This window comes from Bufo gargarizans, chromosome 5, assembly GCF_014858855.1.
Source record: "Bufo gargarizans isolate SCDJY-AF-19 chromosome 5, ASM1485885v1, whole genome shotgun sequence".
NCBI lineage: Eukaryota > Metazoa > Chordata > Amphibia > Anura > Bufonidae > Bufo > Bufo gargarizans.
This window is the reverse complement of record NC_058084.1, coordinates 429,429,123-429,449,923: the sequence shown is the minus strand read 5'-3', so window position 1 is coordinate 429,449,923 and position 20,801 is coordinate 429,429,123.

The following is a 20,801-nucleotide window of genomic DNA, read 5'->3' as shown; positions in this document are numbered from 1 at the left end:
GCACATTAATTATTGTGCACTCATATGTTCACTGTTTGTAAATCAGCCTGAATACGTCCAGCATTTTGCAATCTGCAGTCATTATATGAAGAGAGGGAAATAATTATCAGCTTCATCCCAAGGAAATGCCCCAGGAACTTTCCTCCCCAGACATCCCAATGCAAACACGTTATCTTTCCATGGGCTGTTTTTGCCAGGTGTTTGATCCTATTTTATTGTTCGCTGGGATGCTTCACCATCAGGTAATCCTATCCTTCTGCTGCTAAAAGGCGGACATATGTTCAGGGCCTCAGTAGTCTCTGAATGCATGCGCTTCTCATCTTAATGCATATAATGACAAATGTGGTGGGGTAGATAAGGGGCCCAGAAGATACCGGCTTAACTGTTGAGTGTCTGATTATTAGTGGAACCTCTACATGTGTCAGACATTTGGCTGTGGTCTGGTGTTAAAAAGGGTTAAACTGAAACAACGCTTACTCTAGTTCTGTTAATAATGTGTCTTGATTCTAGAGAGCATGTAGGGCTAAGTGCTCCCACCACCATGGTATACACTGTGTGAAAGAGCAAGCGGAGAAGAAAATGGAGACTTCAAGGGGTTGGATGCTTAAAAAAATGCTTTTATGGATTTCTGAGTAAATAGATGGGGAAGCAAATAACCAGGATTCTCATCTACAGATGCAGCAAAGGTTAACTTGGCATTTCATTGAAATATCAAGTTGAAGTTTAATGCAACTGTGTATTTCATGTGTTAAAAAGAGTTTCCGAGACTCTAGATGGGTCATCAGTATCTGCTTGGTGGGGGTCCGATATTCAGGGCCCCAGAAGAACAACTGTTTGAAAAGCACTGGCATTCAGAGTAGCACCACGGCCTTCTCTCAGCTCACCAAGCACAGCGCCGTCCATTGCGTAGCGGGTGTGCTTGGTATTGCAGCTCAGCCCTATTCACTTGAATGGGGCAGAGCTGTGCCTAGGCCACGTGACCGATGAACGCGACATCTCATGATAAGGCAGCCATGCTACTGTGAGCACTGGTGCCTTCCCAAACAGCTGATCGGTGCCTTCTGGGTTCCCTAACAACATGGGCTGTTTTTAATGGCCGGTCTTAAATAATAAAGTTGAATGTAGGGTTGGGCAATAAACCGGTATTAATGATATACCGTGGTATTAAGAAACGCTGATATGGCGATGTCGCCATTTCTTAATTACTGCAGTATTTTAGTGACGATATAGGGGCAGTCACACGTCACAGTGCTGAATGCCTCTAAAATGTTTGGCGCACATTACAGACGGCACAGTGGAGAAGGAGATAGTCCCTCCCCACTGTGATCCGGTAGGCTGCACCACCAATGAGAAGGTAACAGTGAGGAGGAGGGGAGGGGCTGTGGCCGCTGCGCCACCAATGAGAATTACCCTCAATTCAAATATAGACTGCCAATCTGTCCGGCCGTATCACAGACCCGGCACCCGGTCTCAATGACAGGAAGCAGCGATCCCGCGAACAGAGGCAATTTACCCTTCAAATGCAGCACCTGAGGCACTAATTGGTACTGTTTGGCAGGATCCCTGTCATTGAGGCCGAGTGCCGGCTGTGTGATATGGCTGGCACCCGCAGTCTATATTTGTATTATGAGGTTAATTACATTCATTGGTGGCGCAGTGAGCCCCCCCCCCATACGCCAGTATTATAAATTATAATCATTGGTGGCGCAGTGCACCCAAGCACCCCAGTATTATAATCATTGGCAGCAGTGGCCACAGGGTCCCCTCCCCTCTTCATTGGTGGTGCAGTGGCAGCTCTGATCGGAGTCCCAGCAGTGAAATCTCGGGGCTCCGATCGGTTACCATGGCAGCTAGGATGCTACTGAAGCCCTGGCTGCCATGGTAATCTCCCTGCTGCTGTGTGCACTATGCACAGAGAAGCAGAGACAGTGTGAGATCCTATGCACCCTAAGGGTCCATTCACACGTCCGTAGTGTATTGCGGATCCCCAAATTGCGGATCCGCAGTACACCCGGCCGGCACCCCCATAGAACTGCCTATTCTTGTCTGCAATTGCGGACAAGAATAGAACATGTTCTATTTTTTTCGGGAGCCGTGGACCGAAAGATCAGGGCCGCGCTCCGGAAATGCGGATGTGGACAGCACAATGTGTGCTGTCCGCATCTCTTCCAGCTCCGTAGAGAATGAATGGGTCCGGATTCGGACCCATTCTACGGATGTGTTAATGGGACGTGTTAATAGGACAAGGGATGAAAAGATCCCAGGCTCTAGCCCAATAAGGGGGCTAATAGTTATTAAATAAAAAAGTAAAAAAAAATTATATAAATTTATATCACCCACTTTCCCAATTTACATAAAAAAAATATAAAACAATAATACAAAAAATTAGGTATCGCCACGTCCGAAAAAGTCCAAACTATTAAAGTATTGAAAAATATCTCCTATGTGGTGAACGCCGTAACAGAAAAAAAAATAGGATAGGACTGTGCTATTATAATTAGAATAGATTGCAGAATGCACACTTTTTTGGGCATTTAATTTTTCTTTTGCGTGGTATCGAGTATTGCATTACTTTTTCATGGGACCAAAATTGAATGAAAATTTTGGTATTGTGACAACCCTAGTCACAGGGGTATAAGTCCTTTAGTCGTAAAGAAATGGCATCTAGTGGCTGTAAACGCCCAGAGCCAGTAGACCAGCGCTGTATAACAGTCGCTGCACTCTGGAGGCTGCTGCACAGACAGGCCAGGGCTGAGAACAGTCGCTGCACTCTGGGGGCTTCTGCACAGACAGGCCGGGGCTGTAGTGTGTAGGGACTAAGACCCATATGGGAAGAGCCAGTCTTTAGTAAATGACCCTCAATGTTTTATTTGACTGAAAGGCATCTTTATGATGCCAAGGTGCCCTTCCTGACAATGTGCACCTATAATGGGCGCACTCTGAACAACTCACTTATCAGGGTTTTCCGCTAGGATGCCCCAATTTCTATGGGAGCGGTGAAGATGGCTGATCACTGCTATCTCCAGCACTCCCAAAGAGAATAAACGGAGCAGCAGGGGGCACAGCCGATCCATCAGATTTGGGGGGAACAGTGACCCCGTTCTTGGTGGGCAACTAAGAGATATTACTGCATATGGGCATCAATGAGACATTATAATGTATGGGGGCAACAAGGAAACACGAGTACATGTTTTGAGTGGTTTTTTTTTCTAAATGAGCATTTATCGCAATATTTTTTATATCGCCCAATCCTAGTTTAATGCCAAGATATTTGTCCATCATTACAACTCTAAGAGCTTTATCTGACACAAACAACCATTATAAAAAAATATTATATAGTGGACAGAATAGTTAAAAAAATTAGAATCCTTACTCACCATGTTATTGCCTTTTCTGACATTTACTGGGTTCCCTGGTCTCCACTTCTTGAACCTGTCTCCTTGAAATACCTGTTCAGACAAGTCCCTCTGCCACCAATGATTGGCTATGCCAGCATTTTCTGCAATATCATATGTGATGAGATGGGTCCATGCGGGGGAGATCAGTGGAGACCAGTTAAATGTTGAAATAGCAGCTGTGGAGATCAGTGAGATGAGCAATTCTTCTTTTATTTAATTTTTTAATCCATTCCTCCCCATGTATAAAAATTATAATCCCGCTGGACTACCCTAATAGGTAAAATATGCCCTTTGAAGAGGTTTTTCTGAACTAAAACATTACCAATCTGTCCTTCGAATAGGCCATCAACAAAGGATTTGTGGCTCTACAACCTCTTTATTATTTATTCTTCTATCCATTACGTGAATGGAGATTCAATACCAAGCCCCGCCATATGTGTATACACACTGTTGGGCCAGCATAAACATTAATGGGTCCTTTGTGATGAAAAAGCTACAACACTCTTTGCCTCAAAGGTTGGACTCCTACCATTAAACCTTGATGGCCCTTCCAGTGGATAGGTCATATTCCTTTAAAGCAAACCAGAAAGTCCTTGAAATTAACAATTATCAGCCTTCAATTGTCCTACTGATACTAAATTCTCCTTTCTCTTAAGCTGGCCAAACACATTTGATGAACACAGTCAAATCCACCAGTTTTGACGGGCCGCCTGACATTTCCCTGACAAAAGATGTTGAGGGAGAAAGGGATTAGACAGTTGGATTTCAACATGATGAATCTTTTTATTGCAGAAAACACTCTCATATTGAGAATACTTGCACATTCATCCATTAGGCCAACATGTATCTAAGGTTAGTGGTCAGCCTTACATAAGAAGGTTAAATGTCAAGATATATGGCCACCATTACAAATTCAAGAGCTTCATTAATCACCTTTAGCAGACAGCGAATTTGTCTATGTAGTTATGCTAAATAGACTATTTAAAAGATGAAAGAGGAGAACTTATAGGAAGGAAAATCCAGTTGTTGACATTGGATGGTGGACATTTGTATCAGATCAAAAATATGTGCATTGGTATTCGACAAATACTATGCTATGTCATGTAAGAAGCCTACAAAAAAAAAAGGGAACCCACTGTAAAAGTCAAAATGTGGTTCATCCTGCACTGGTTCACTCCACCATACATCCATAACACATGAGACAAGCAGGATCTGTCCTTGTTCACCCATCCAGTCTATTGGTGCAGTGAAGAATGGCATAGTCTTTCTATGTTTTCTAAAGCTATGGTTCTAGTGGAAAAATATGGCCCTGCCCATGGGAAGGGAGATAGGTCAAGTGAGCTGAGGGACGTTTTCTCCCCGGCTGTTGTGGACTGTATCTATGGTATTCCTCTGCACTGTGGGCATGTCTCGTGTTTCTATAGGAGACCATTAGAACTGTGATAGTTGTGTCATGATTGTTGCTTGATTTGGCTAAGTGTTGATGTGATTTTCAGTTATAACCACAGCAATGAAAATCAAATGATTTACTGTGCAGAAAAATAGCTTATAGTTTACGCTTATATTTTTAGAACTGAAGCTGTCTATTCATAATTTTTGGTCGGAAGGAAAAGAGAATGCATTCTCTGTAACATAGAAGAGATTCATAGTTGTTTTGATGACTCAAAGCCTCCAAATACATTCACAGAGAACTTAGAATTCATTTTCGGACTGCTGATCCTGTGACTACGGTAACTTGTGTGATTATGTCATAACCAGGGTCTCTTTAGGGTGGACATTTGGCTATACATGGTTCAACTGTAAGGTATGCCTCAGGCATATATGTAAGTTACAATGATATTCCCATCTGAGACATGGATGGTATATTGCTAGAATATGCTATCAGTGTCAGAGAGGTGCAGGTCCCACCCTCTCCTATCTCCAGAACAGGGCCCCCAAAGTGATAGAGAGCACACAAAATTTGGTGCCATTTGGTGCATTTAGTTCTTGAGAAGTCCTCTGCACCTAGCTTGTCAATGGGGCCTGGCTTACTGGAAAAGGTGCATGGCTTTGCGGGAAAGGGGGTGTCTTCTTCTTAATCATTTATAGATGGACTGTGTCGAGCATTTTGTTCTTGGTCTGTACCAAGGCTATTAAGGATAGAGTGAACTACATTTTATACTATTAGATGACAACCACATTGCATACCCTAAAAAAGGTAATTGATGTGCAAGTTTATTATAATACTATATAAATAGGTTTATTTTCCCCAATGTTATAGCGGTTCGTGGCTGTTGCTAGGGCTAGGTATTGGCCTCTATGTAATAGTTGCAACATAGCGGCATCCACTCATAGCCATGTGTGCCATGTTGCTGGAAGTGTGTTACAGGTTTCTGGTTGCTGTAAGAAGAGATGGTGTTCTACAAAAATAAGTTGTTTCCTGCTAGTAGGGGTCAGAGTTTCGGCCAGCTGAATTTGGTGATAGAGGGCTGATTACGACTAGGGACAAAGCTAGCAGCAGCCAGAGGTTAAGTGAGCCGAATAGTGCTGGGCAGATGTGTGATACTGAAGCTGTATGGGAGAGCCAGTGATAGTCAAGAATAGTGCTCTCCAATCTCTGGCACTCCCATAGCAATGAATGAAGTAGTGGCATGCATTTCATGGCCATTTCTGTTCTCGTGATCAGCGGGGGTCCCAATGGTAGGACCCCCGCCAATCTGATAGTTGTACCTTATCCAACTGCAAGTAACAGTGTTAGATAAACTAGAGAAGCACCAGCCTAATGTGGGGGCAGCCACAAAATAAAGGGAGAATAAAACCCCAACTGAGGTTGGTTCCATCTTTGATCTACTTTGCTAAAAGTTTTATATGTCTACCCAACTCCATAGGAAGGGTTAGTAACATAACAGAAGACTCTGAAGAGACTAGTTTGATTTTAGTTATTAAGTTTCCTTACTTTTATATCACAATCCGCAAAGAATGTATATACTGTATGTGTATACCATGAAAACTCTCCAAAAGACCACCTTCATGAGAAAACCAGCAAAGACCTGGACCAGAATTCCGGTGACATATTTTCCTTTGGATTCAATGTATATTGACCCTCTTGATACGAAAAATCCAAAGAGTTCTGTTGAGAAAGTAAAAAAGTACAATATCATTAGGACCTGCATTTCCAATCTGACATCACGCAATAATTATGAGAAAAAAAGCTCAATTAAATCATTTCTAAACAAAAACAATCTTTGTTTCATATATTTCTCCCCTCAACATTTTTTTAACCATAATTTCTTAAATAGTCATTAATCAACAGAAAAAAAGAGAAGACAAAAAATGTTAAGCAAAAAAGTAATCATTTTATTTTCATTGCATTGCTACATGTTTTATTTAATTAGAAGAAGGACATTATACTGTAATGGTTGGTAATACTAATGGTGGTGATGCCAATTGCTGCATTTCATTTTTGCCGTTTTTTTTCTCTTAATTTAATTGAAAATGACCATTGTCAGTCCTGATCTATTGTTTTCCATCTATCAATAGGCAGACGTGTTTTCACTGAGAGGTATTTAGCTGAATAAGTGTTAATAGTTCCCTGGTGTAGCATTTCTTCATTTCCTGGGTGTATTGTTCACTAAACTTCACAGGGATCAATACATGACCTCAAGCATTTGGTTAACATATCAAGACTGTGGGTCACAGTGTGATCAGACTGTATTGTGCAGTGGGGACTCAATTCCCAATCAGTGGGGAAGCATTCTGCCTCTTAAACAAAACACTGAACTTTCTGCTTCCTTGGATGCCCCAGGAATAATACATGGAAGAATTGTACACCAGTCTGATGTAGTGAAGGTTTAAACTTTACTGCTAAGAAAACTTCCTTTGAAGAGCATAATCCCCTATCAAATATCAGTGTCAACTATCCTGGTGACCCGGCACATGTCACTGTATATCACAGGGCTGCAGGGACCACTGGAGTGGGGCCACAAGGCTTCTGTTACCTGGAATGTCACTAATCTGTCTTTTACAATTAGTAATACTGCCCAGGAGAAGACCAGGTTGGGATTTCTGAACTCAAAAATATGTCAGGCAAAATATGTACCGTATATGACCTTTGGGAGGATTTACAATACTGAGTGTGTACCCTGAGGATCAGCCGGTACAATAGTTACATGTTTCACAATGTTTTAAAAATCTTTAAAATTTGATACATTTATTTTATAAACTGAGGCAAATGCATCAATAGAGGAATAGAGGTACACCGGTTTTCTGGTAAATGTATTAAAATTGTAGCGTTCAGGCCAAATGCCATATTTATATATCCGGTCCTGTCCCATTTATCAAATGACACTTTTTCTATATAGCATGAACATGTTCTGTAACATTGTGAATGAATGTAGTCCCCTGTATCAGCACTTGTTCCCAATCATGCATTGCTTAGTGTAATGGGCAGTGGATGTGGTCCATTGTGCCAATCAACCAGTTTCACTAGTTCTGAAGGCATTATCCTGGCATTTAATTGGTTTTTACACTTTAACGCCTACACAGAGATCTGGATTTTACTGCAGGGGAGCCACCAGACCACTCCTTCCTTGAATAGTCCCTGTGTGGTTGGTTGCTGACACTGAGGCCCCAGGCAATACTCATAGTCAGTTAACAGAGCATAGTTCAAGGCTGGCAGAGTTCATGCAAATCCGTAAAACAATCCAAAGACAGGGCAGGTGGCGAAGGATAAGGATCCAGGAATCAGGCAAAGGTCAGTACACATGCTGACAAACCAATTATATCTCAGTCAAGGAAGTGAGGACAGCTGTACAGCTATATAGAGATTCCGACGCTTCGCCGAATTTCTCCAAGAAATTAGCTTTGTTCCGATTTAATTTGTCACAAAGCATGTTAATTCAGCTATATTCTGGCCTGCAGGGAGAGCATATCTCAGTGTACTTCACTGTGCATTGCAGCAACATACATAGCTAGTCCTTTTTGGTAGTGAAACAGTTACTGTGCATCATTATGACAGGTAGGTCTCATACAGCATATGGACAAGCGCATCGTTGTGCAGGCCACCAAGAAAAGCAGGATAAAACCTACCAGGAAAGATTAAAGGACCTTAACATGTATAGCTTGGAAGAAAGACGAGACAGAGGGGATATGATAGAAACTGCTAAATACATAAAGGGAATCAACAAGGTAAAAGAGGAGAGAATATTTAAAAGAAGAAAAACTGCTACAAGAGGACATAGTTTTAAATTAGAGGGGCAAAGGTTTAAAAGTAATATAAGGAAGTATTACTTTACTGAGAGAGTAGTGGATGCATGGAATAGCCTTCCTGCAGAAGTGGTAGCTGCAAATACAGTGGAGGAGTTTAAGCATGCATGGGATAGGCATAAGGCCATCCTTCATATAAGATAGGGCCAGGGGCTATCCATAGTATTTAGTATATTGGGCAGACTAGATGGGCCAAATGGTTCTTATCTGCCGACACATTCTATGTTTCTATATGTTTCTATATAGCAGATTTTAGTAAGGGAAAAAAAAAAAACTGTGCTCCCCTGCAGGAGCTGTGTCCCAATGACTCTTTAGTGGAACAAAAGAAGGACATTGAGGCAGTGCCATTATAGTTGTGGAGACCAAATAACAGTAGAATTATACAGGTTATCCCCTCAATTTGAGAATCAAGGCCCAATAGAATTGTTTAAGCAAGGTGGACACCCCAATAACAGTTAACTTACACAGCGTGTTCACTCCTATTTGAGAATCAAGGCCTAATGCGATTGCTTATCTATTAAATAAGGAGGACACTGTTCAATTAGCTCTGTGCGCTACAAACAGATTGATGCAAACTGCCCCATCTCTTATGGATCCCTCCAGCTTCAGATTACAGTTCCTGCACTGTCCCTGCAGTCTCCCAATGCTCTCCCTACAGTGTCTGAAAACTCTCCCTACGATCTCCCTACACTGTCCCTGCACTCTCCCTATATAATATTTTATATTTAAATGCTTTCTTGAACACTGTCCCTAGCATTTGTCATGTCTCTCCCTAAGCTCAACTCACAATAAATGGTGGAGACTGCACAAAATGAGGCTTTTAAAGGGCTGTGACATAACAAGGGTTGGCTAGCTGCAGATTGGCTATCTGCATGGCATTCTTAGTTTCACTTTGTAACACGTGTAGCTGCCATTTTAGGAAAAAACTATTCGCTACCATAAAGCATGAGGAAGTTTCCTTTGGATTGAATTCCACTTCGGATGCTGAACACTAGTACTTTTACAGTTCCAGATAAAAACTAGTATTGAGTACTTGCTAGATTCACTGTATTACTTATCTTTATCATTCATGTAGTTTTCCAATTTGTCTTTAATAAAAAAAGAGGCCCGTTGGCAACCCTGTTGAGCGATGATCTAAATCACAGTAATACCCTACGCATTCATTCATTTATAATTGCTCATATTTTGCTTAGTACTTTTCATCAGGATCCTGCTTGTACAACCTTGTTAGGCATTTTTTTTTTAAAATCTATTTCTATATTTCTATTAAATTAATTTATAGCTGAAGGACGATACAGGATCAAAACACTTTGTTGTAGGCTAGAAATACAGATGAAAAAGTTATTCTCATAGTCAATTTTCCATTAAACCTTTTTACTATAAGATAAATGGATTATTCGATATTCTATGTGACCTTCATTTTACTGTACCTGACCAAATATGGAACAAAAATAAGTATTTTATTAACAGGGTTGTCCCATGACAAACATTTATCCCCTAACCCCTAACCACAGGAAAAGTGCTAAATGCCTGATTGTTAGAAAGCCAAATGCTGGGACCCCACCGATCACTGAGGCCTCTGTTCCTGCATGACCACAGTGATGAGCAGCCTGAATGGAGCGGCAGTCAGCCCTGTGTTGTGTGACTTTACTCGATGCCTATAGGACTAATGGAAACTGTATTATTCTTAGATTTGATCTTGCAGTATTAGAGACCATCATGGATCCATTATTTTCACCTTGCTATTGAGCAGAGGCAAATGGGAATAACCTACTCTGCTCTAGTTCAGCATTTTTGTTCTATTGGGACTAGAGGAGAAACCATGTACAGTCTGAGATCTGTTGCAATGCTTTGAATTGGCACTCAGTTATTTTGCTCTTGTAGGGAAGACAGGATTTTTTCATCATTTTTGATAATACCCTGATAAGGAGCAAAGTTAACAGCTGCATTTTACTCCGCTGTATGGTGATGAGCAATTGCAGCTGAGATCGCTCATCCCCATGCAAATTTATAACCCATATTTTCTATTATTTCCTGTTTCTGAACCAAAAATCTCTCTAAAATATGGCGCAAGTTGGTGAAATTTAGTGCATCTAAGGTTTCTATGTTTTTTTCTGACATGCTTGACAGTGGTCAACGGAAAGAGATGGGACCTAAAATGTGCCATTTTGCATTAAAATAATACCACAAATCTGGTGTAAAAACGTGTCTTAAAGTAATCTAACTAATGGTCGGTATAGAGTCAGAGAAAAGTTATCATCCAGGTTGAGGCCCTGTGACCAATCTGGTGCAGGTCTAGACAATCGTTCTAAACTAATGAGATCTCTAGGATTAGTAAATCCGGGCCATTGTTTCTAGGCAGAAGATCTGTTTCTAGGCAGCACTATCTGCCCATAAGCAATTATTTTTGGTGTGTCATCAACAATGATTTCACCCAATGAACTAGTGTTTTCTCATTTACCAAGTGATCAGTAGCGACTTTACACTGGCCAATTATCAAGTAATAGCATTCATACCCAATTAATCGTCCCCTGTAAAAGGGTGTAAAAGGCCATAGATGCCTTTGGGGCACTGAATTCTACTCATTTTGGGCAAAAAAATATAATAATTCAGCAGTTTTCCCTCTACAGCTTTCACTTTCAGTGTATCTGCTTCAGAGTGAGCCGGTCAGAGAGCTGCTCTGTTGGCTCAACCTAAAGCCCTTATCTGTACTTTCCTAACATCTCCTAAAACTCATTATAGCTAAACTCTTGAAAGAATGCTAAGTATTTGGCTTAAAGGGAATGTGTCACCAAAAATTTTCACTGCCAGTTTAAGCTAGATAGTGACACATCTCCTTTGCTCTAATCTGTTTTTATTTTCTGATTACAGATTTTTTTATTCTATTTCCTAAACATGAATATGGGAGCAGCCATCTTGCCTGAGCTGTTCTTAATAGCATTTAGAAAGCATAGAAATAGCTTTTCGGCAGCCCCATGGACCATAGACACAGTAGTCTTCAGCTAATCGAACCTGATGAAGTGGATTTCGATCCAAATTTCTGGAAAAATTAAATTTGCCATGAAGCCGAATTTCCTCATTCTTCATGGTAACTAATCGATTTTCCCTGAATGGCAGTAAAAAATTTTAAAAATCAAACTTACCTCATCTGTTTGAGTGTGAAGAGTTGGTCGTCGCCATCTTGATTGAAGATCCCATGAGAAATCCCATGCGGCGGGATATTTTGCTCTGGATCTTCAATCAAGATGGCAGCGGGCCAGCTCATCGCAATCAAATGGATGAGGGCAAGTATGATTTTATTTATTTTTTATTTTACACTGTAATATTAATCTCAGATGCCGCAATCATCTATGAATACGGCATTTGAGGGGTGCAATGACAGGGAGCAGGGTAATCGCCATTCCCTGTTATTGGAATTGGACCCACTGCTTATAAAGAAATGTGCTTTGTTATGAAGTAATTCGTCACAAAGCAAATTTTTTTGTAAAATTCAACGAAGCAGCTGAATCGAATTTTACAATACTTTGCTCATCTCTAGTCAGGACCTGTGCAGAGGTCACTGTACAAGGAAAGAATAGATAAGCTCTGACAATCACCTATTGTGAATAGTGGATCCTTTTGTGGAGCATATTATTATGTTTAGGGGCCAGTGCGAAATTATATTGACAGGGAAAAATTAAAAATAATGTTATTAAATTTTTTTTTTTTTATATGTTAAATAGGGATGAGCGAATTTCGTGCTATGAAATTTGTTTACGCTTCGTTTGATGGTAAATCAAAATTGCGTTATGGATTCCATTACCACGGACCATAACGCAATTCTATAACGGAATGCATAACAGAATGCCTTTAGAGGCATTCCATTATTCATTCCGTCATAATAGAAGTCTATGGGCTGCAAAACGGATCCGTCCCGTTTCCATTATGCAGTAGAGGACTCCAGCATAACGTAAACCGGACGGATCTGTTATGCCGGCCGTAGACTTCTATTATGACGAAATGAATAATGGAATGCCTCCAAAGGCATTCCATTATACATTCCGTCATAGAATTGCGTTATGGTCCGTGGTAACGGAATCCATAAAGCAATTCTGCTTTTATCGCTAATGTTAAACATAAAAACGTGATTTAAACAGATGATTTTCTTATAACGCATTCCCTTTAAATGAGTGTTTATGAGCTGTCAGGAGTTCAGCGACTTTCCTGTCGTGTTTTTAAGACAATCTTTTCCTTCTTAGCCCAGGATCGCAACGCTATTTCTAGAACTCCTTTTCATGAACTCCAGTCACAATCTTAAGATATTTACTAATGAAATCATAGGCAGCAGATTCGTAATCAAGGCGAATGATTAATTACCAAGTGTTATATAAACAGTATAATAGTGATATACTTGATGTCGCTCACATTTCAAGCATTGTTTATTGTGCAAGTCATTTTATAATTTACCACGCAATTTACATTTAACGAGCTGACTTGATTGAAGTCTGCCGTCCAGATTACCAGAAGGATATAAAAACCTTCCTCATATTGCACTTCAACTAATTAGCAAGCAACCAGATCTAGGTCTATACATAAACATGCTATGTAAATGGGCGGTCTATGCTTGAGGACATAGTACGCAGGAGCTGGAGCTAAGGCGAAGTAGACACCCTCATTAGTATATACAAGTAACCTTAGCAGCAACCAATTAGCACCTGTAAAGACAATGGTCATAATCAAAGGCCAGGGGTGGATTAAGTGTATCATTGACCCGAGGCTGTTTACCAATCTTAGGTTCCCTCCATTTCCCCAACTGTCCCCTCTTTTGTGTTGTGCCCTATGTTTATTTTTTATGTTGCATATTAAAGAAAACTGTGCCACGTACTGTATATTGTGTTATCCCCTGTATACCCCAGAGGACCCAGGGATCTGGCATTTTAGGGGCAATGTATGAATCCATTTTAGATGAGAGCTATCAGCACAATTAGTAAAATTAGTGTGATTTATTAATGAAAAGGACGCAATAGATAAGGGACTAGTGGTGACAGGGCACAGAACCACATCACTCGTGCAGAAGGGAACACACCGGGTGTCTAGTGATCAGAGGACTTTTAATTTAATGAAATATAAAGAGGGGTTTTATTATTACAGGTCATGGGAGAAATGTAAATTGGGGGCTATCAATGTATTGGGTAACAGCAGTATGAAAGAGAGGTATTAGCTGCTAAAACTGGAGAGAGGTAGATAGATGACTGAAAGATAGATAGATATATAGATAAAAAGAGAGATAGATAGATAGATATGTAGATACAGAAGACAGCAGCACAGTTACACAGTGGGAGGTGGGTGCAAGTCCTCAGGAAAGATAGGTATTTCTTCCACTGATAGATCCAAAAAACAAAAAATGAGGCAGCACTCCAATTGTGTTGAAAGGGTCAAGACCCGTTTATTCCCAAGTGAACATTTCAGCCCAACACAATGAGGCCTTTGTCAAGATAGATAATAGATAGATATGCGATAGATATGAGATAGATTGATAGATAGATAGAAAGATAAGGATAGATAGATAGATAGATAGATAGATAGATAGATAGATAGATAGATAGATAATACATAGAATAAAGATAATAGATAGACATATAGTATATAGATTCTTTGTTGCATAAAGAATGTATTTTATAATATGGTGAATGAGAACTTTGCTTCTTTATCTAATTTACTGCAATAGAAGTCTTGGAGGTATTTTTATTAAAGAGGATCTCGGTTAATAATGTCTAATATCCAGGAATAGTCCCGTAATTAGCAGATTTGCAAAATATATTCCCTTTTCTACCAACTATCTGTAGAAAGGTCCCATTTTCTGTCCCTTCTTGCGCTGAAAGTATCATAAAGTTATGAATCGGAGTAATGCTGCATTATAGGAGGTTCTGTGACTAAACGTGTCAGTACAATACTTGCAGTATATAGGCCCACATCTACCCTAAGTAAAGGGGGGACGTACTCAGTAGTGCACAATCACTGCCCCATTCTTTACTAATGTTCGTAGCACAATCTCTGACATATCTCTAGATCAGTGTTTCCCAACCAGTGTGCCTCCAGCTGTTGCAAAACTACAACTCCCAGCATGCCCGGACAGCCTTTGGCTGTGTGGGCATGCTGGGAGTTGTAGTTTTGCAACAGCTGGAGGCACACTGGTTGGGAAACACTGCTCTAGATTACATTTCAGTAAAGCCATTGTGCCAGGTACAGAGATCTTCACAAGGACCAGCCGACTTACTAACTGACATGATCGGGGTCAGATTAGGGGTAAAAGGAGTAACTGCATACACCATGTAGCCACCACCACCCTTTTTAGTTCCTGCAAGTGCTTCCTAGACCCATCCTTTATTCAACATTCTATAAATGTGTTGACATGTGGCAGAAGAAAAGTTTTTCGTTTGCAGCTCCGATACACCATCTACCACCATCTTTCACCATCACTATCAAGAGATCCATGGCATTCTTGTGTATTTTCATAGGGAGGGAGATAATAACAGGCTGTCAGACATCTCTGGCTCTGCCTGCCTTAAGGGTTAATTGCTGGAAGCCTAACTTCTAAAACCTAATTTCTCCAGGGATTCCCAGCAGTGGTCGCTGCAATGGAAATGTATTGCACGTGACTATTCAGATGAACGGCCATCTTTGTAATCCTAGTCCAACATAACAGGAACCACTCTTATAGACTTTCCATTCCTGATCATAGAGGTTAGTCAAAGTGGGGGACCTCACTCTATGACATCCATATGCCCTATGGACAGGTGTTGTATTCGTGAGGAAACCCCCTTTTAAGTAGGCATACTCCCAAATGATGCTAGGTTTTGGAAGCCTCTTTCATACCAGGTTCTGGATTGATCGATGGAGCCTCTCTACAACGGTTCCTAGCTGTTCGCTATTTAAATTATTGTCTATGATCACAACGGTCTGGGAGGAGACTTGACTCTGTGGTCACTGAGACAGGAAGTGATGTCATTTCTTTGCTAGATGCAAACAGGAAGACACCATCACACAACATGGCATGTTATATCTGTTGCCAGGGGTGCACCTAGCTTTCTGCTGCCTGAGGCGAAATCTGAAATGGCCCTCCTCCCTCCCCAATGCTAATTTCTTAACCTAACCCCTTCCCTTCAGCTCATGGCCCTTCGGCTGACCCTCTCTTGCCCTACCTGATGCTGCCTGAGGAGATCGCCTCACCTGGCCTCACTGGTGGTGCGCCCCTGTCTGTTGCACACATTCCATGCTATTTAGTTACTGAATTTCATGCCTGTTCATGCCATCAAATGAACACATCATTAATATATATATATATATCTGATGGAAAAACCCTTTAAGTAATGTAGTTGATGGTTGTCTGTCTCCAAAATATGCATTAGCACAACTGGAATCATTAAATTACAACTGGAATCTAGGCATAGTGCATGTAGATAGAGCACTTTAAACCATAGAAGGCCCCTAAAGAGAGCCCCATGTCGGCTAGATTATGAAATCACTGCTGGGAGCCAGAAAATGTAATTGAAGCAGAGTTCATTTAGTCTATTAAAATGGGACTACACCAGAGGAAGTGAATCAGCCCATTGCAAAGTTTCCTAAACTATCTATATGGCTGCCCTAGAGCTACTTAGGGAATAGCATGAACTAATTGCTCCGGGAGATTAAAAGGCTGGAAATACTGTGAGTGCTTAAAGTTGCTGGGCAAATTAATTGATACGAAAGAGAGAACTCACATTTATTGGTGAAATCAGCCATTAAAGTTGCTGTGCTATAAACAAGAGGGGATAGGCTGTAAAAGGGAACACGTCGCAGTCAAGTTCAATAACCCTGATCCACCTGTTTACTTCCCAACCACCATTGTACTGCAAGGAACACCTTATATTTGTGCAAGCTGAGAGTTATAACGTGGCTGTTTTGCATTTATATTGTTTTGTTCTTGTTATTGCTGATTGCTACATAATGTCTGGTGCACTCGAGCCACTTATGGAGCTGTAGTACTGCCCCCAAGGACTTGTATGGGCACCTCCTAATGCCTCTGGTTTCATGCACAGCACTTTCCATGATGACGCTCATACATCTGGAATCTTTATTTAGTTCATGCAGAAAAAAATTGATATAAAGTAACACAATAAAGTAGCAACGCAATATAGTGATTAGTGTTCAGCGAACTGAAGCCCAAAAAGTGGACTTCAATCCAAATTTTGAGGGAAAGTTGAATTTCCTCGTGCTTCGTGGTAGCGAATCGATTATCCCTTTATGGCGGTAAAAAACAAAAAAAATCATACTTACCTTATCCGTTTGCTCATGACGGGCCGGCCGCCACCATCTTGATTGAAGATTTCACACAAAATCCTGTGTGCAGTGACGTATGATGTCACCATGCCGGCCGTCGTGAAGACGGCATCATGGGCCCTATGAGATTTCGCGCTAGATCTTCAATCAAGATAGAGGCGGGCAAATGGATGAGGTAAGTATAATAACATTTTTAATTAAATATAAAAAAAAAAATGTACACTATGTTATTACTGTCAGGATCCCGTGATCATCTATGAACGCGGCATCTGAGAGGTACAATGATGGGGAGCGGTGCATTCGCCGCTCCCTGTCATTGCCCCCACTGCTTACAAATCAATGCGCTTCATGACAAAGTAATTCGTCACAAAGCAATTGTTTTGTAAAATTCGGTAAAGCAGCCAAATCAAACATTTTAATATTTCACTCCTCTAATAGTGATAGTTCGGTCCGCACTTATTGTCACAGCCGTTGAGTGAAGGGGAAGCCAGGGAAAGGCGTTCAGAGTGCCATGATGTGGATCAGAACACAGTCACGGTATTCTGGAGGGTGTTGTGAATTCTCTTTTTCGTATATGGGACACTTCCCATCGACTAGCACCTCTGCTTGGATCCAGTGTGCAGGCCTTCAATTTGGATCTAGAAGCATTGCTTCCAATGGAGAATATCTCTGTCATATGGCGCAGTACGGAGACGCCGTGGTACAGAGTCATATGAACTCCATCTGCCGCCAGTTAGGCTCAGTGAACTGATGAAACGCAGACTGCAATTACTTTTTACTTCTAAACTGATCTCATCCAGGTTTATGTATGTCATTGAAATGAATTAAAGGGCTTCTGTCAGCCCACTAAACCGTTTTTTTTCTTAGTTTGTTTACTAATAATCCCTATACTGCGATCTCTGCATACATAAGCTAAATAATCATTTTGGTTCAGTAGAATTTGATAAAAGGTATTTTTTACTTACTGGTAGCAGCCGCATCCTCCGATCCTAATGACGCCCCCTCCGCATTGTGATTGACAGGGCCAGGGAATGGGATCGCCCTCTGCTGGCCCTGTTTGAATTCCAAATCTCGCGCCTGCGCCGCTCCATCCTCAATGCGCCTGCGCCGATGACGTCACATCTACACCCGGTGCAGGCGCATTGAGGATGGAGCGGCCGAGCAAGCGGTCGCCTCTCAGTGCGCCTGCGTCGATTAAAGACAGGTACGGCGCAGGCGCGAGATTTGGAATTCAAACAGGGCCAGCAGAGAACGATCCCATTCCCTGGCCCTGTCAATCACAATGCGGAGGGGGCGTCATTAGGATCGGAGGATGCGGCTGCTACCAGCAAGTAAAAAATACCTTTTTTATCAAATTCTACTGAACCAAAATGATTATTTAGCTTATGTATGCAGAGATCGCAGTATTGGGATTATTAGTAAACAAAACAAAAAAAAACGGTTTAGTGGGCTGACAGAAGCCCTTTAAGTGCAAAAAATCATGAAGTAAAACAATATAGTTCTCTGGCACCAACTATACTAAGCTCCCATAGGGTTGAGGGTGAATAAACACTTTTCACTACCACATAAACCCTCAAATTCCCATACGTTTTCTCTACCTGCTTCGTCCCCAGTCTGACAGCATCGCCTTTGTGAACCATCAGCGTTTTTAAAATAATAGCACACCTGGTGCTTACCTATGAGCTACATGGAGGTTTGTGAAGGAACTGCTACTACTCCCAATATAGGTGATCATGGATATCGTAAGGAGGACTCATCAGAACATGCATAAAGTTAAATGAAACAACTTCTGGATTGTCCATGTTCAAGTCCACTAAGAGAAATGTAAAAAAAAGTTGAAATCACTAAAGCTATTAAAAATAAAAATAAATGAAAAGTACACAACACCCCCCTTTCCCATTTCTCATCAAAAATAGCCCAAAACAAACATTATTGATATTGAAAATATCTGAAAATGTCCGAAATATGTGCACCTCATGTGCCACAATATACTGCTTCTGGATGACACTATGCTTCAAAGATATGCAATACAGAATTTAAAGAGAACCTGTCTCTTCTCCTAGCATTCCCCATTTAATAATAATTGTGGATCTTCTATCCCTATGGCTCTATGACGAGCCGTTCCTGCTAGAATCTATGAATGAATTACTAGCAGTTTGCAATGAAGATCCAGATGGATGTCACCTTTTGGGGATTTGTCCCTGCACAGTCTGCCACTATCCAGTCAGTGCTTCCAGTGTCAGACTGTGCAGGGACAGCCCCCATTCCAAAGGGTGACACCCATCTGGACCTTCATTACAAACTCATAGTAATTCATTCATAACATCTAGCAGGAATATTAAAAGAGCGGCACAACATAGAGCCATAAGAACAGATGTTCTAGAATTGCTATTACATGGGGGATGCATGTGGTTAAAGGGGTATCTGACAGAAGAAACGCTACAGGCATCCAACAGTGGAGGAGGACCCCCGTTTTATAGCTCCATATAAGACGTTATTTCTATCATTCTGAGCCCTCGCAGTTGCATTTATAGAATTTTTGGTCCAGTGATACGGGTGCCCTAAAAAGAGGCAATGGACTCTGAGCTCTCCAGTCAGAAGCAGGCTTGGACTGGCCCACCAGAGTACCAGAGGATCCTCCGGTGAACCCAGGCTCTGATGCAATAGCAGGTCCGGAAGAGAAGAAAAAAACGAATCACTTGCCTCTAGGGTCTATTGGGGTCATTTATCAAACTGGTGTAAAGTAGAACTGGCTTAGTTGCCCATAGCAACCAATCAGATTCCACCTTTCATTTTTGCTAAATGATACATGACCCCATATGTCTTTGATTCAAAACCTTTTAGACATTATTCATGATATAGGGTTGGGGCCTCGAGAACAATTTCCTCCGAGGGCCCAAGGAACCCCAGTCCGTCAGAAAGTCGGCACCTACATGATACGGCACAGCCCCACATACTGTAGTTGTACTCAAAAAGTTGTGAAGGAGTTTGCAGGTCTGACTGCAGAGCAGAAATCACTGACAATATAATATCCAAAGAGAAGCATTCAACACAAGGTACCAATTTCTATTCATCAAAGTCGTAGACATTTTTGCAATATGGTCCTAGAAAAATGTGACATCTTCAGAAGTCTAGAATCTTTTCTGATTGATGATGACTCCGATAGCCTGAATTAGAAATTTTTGCTCACTTTTTCAGTGCTACTGACTCAAAGCTTGTCATGCAGATCCATTAAAATGTCAGCACTTTTACAGTGAGGGACAACCGAGCGCCGCACACAGCTGAACATGGAAACGCTGTGAACTAAACCAAAGTCTAATTATCATCCCCAGCTTCTAATGCACTTTGGCTTGGAAAACAAAGGGAAGAAAGCTATTTGCTCCTGCCAATGATTAAAACCCCATTATGCTATCCTAATGTACCACACATAGCACACGGTGATAGGAATACCATCTTGTGGGAAAGCAATCTCCTCGTCATTATGATTATGGTATTCAGCCCATCAACATTTGGGTGTATGCAACATATGCTGGTTTTTTTTTTGTTGTTTTTTTTTTTTTTTGGAAAGTGTCATTTTAACTCTTTCCTTTCTATTTGGTCTTGTAAATCTGATTCATACCATAGATTTTTTTTTACGATTTTGTTGATATTTGTGTATGGAAAAGAGGCCATAGCTCAGTACTAGCCTTAAAGTGGCTGCGTGGTTGTCTATTGTATGTCGTAGATAATAGGAGTCCGAGACACATCCTCTTAATGCTGGTTCCAAACCATTTTGATGGGGTGTCCATCAATTTCTAACCTTTTTTTGTGAACCAGACACCCTCTCTTCTTCAGAGCAGGGGGTGCCTGGCTTGATGCTCG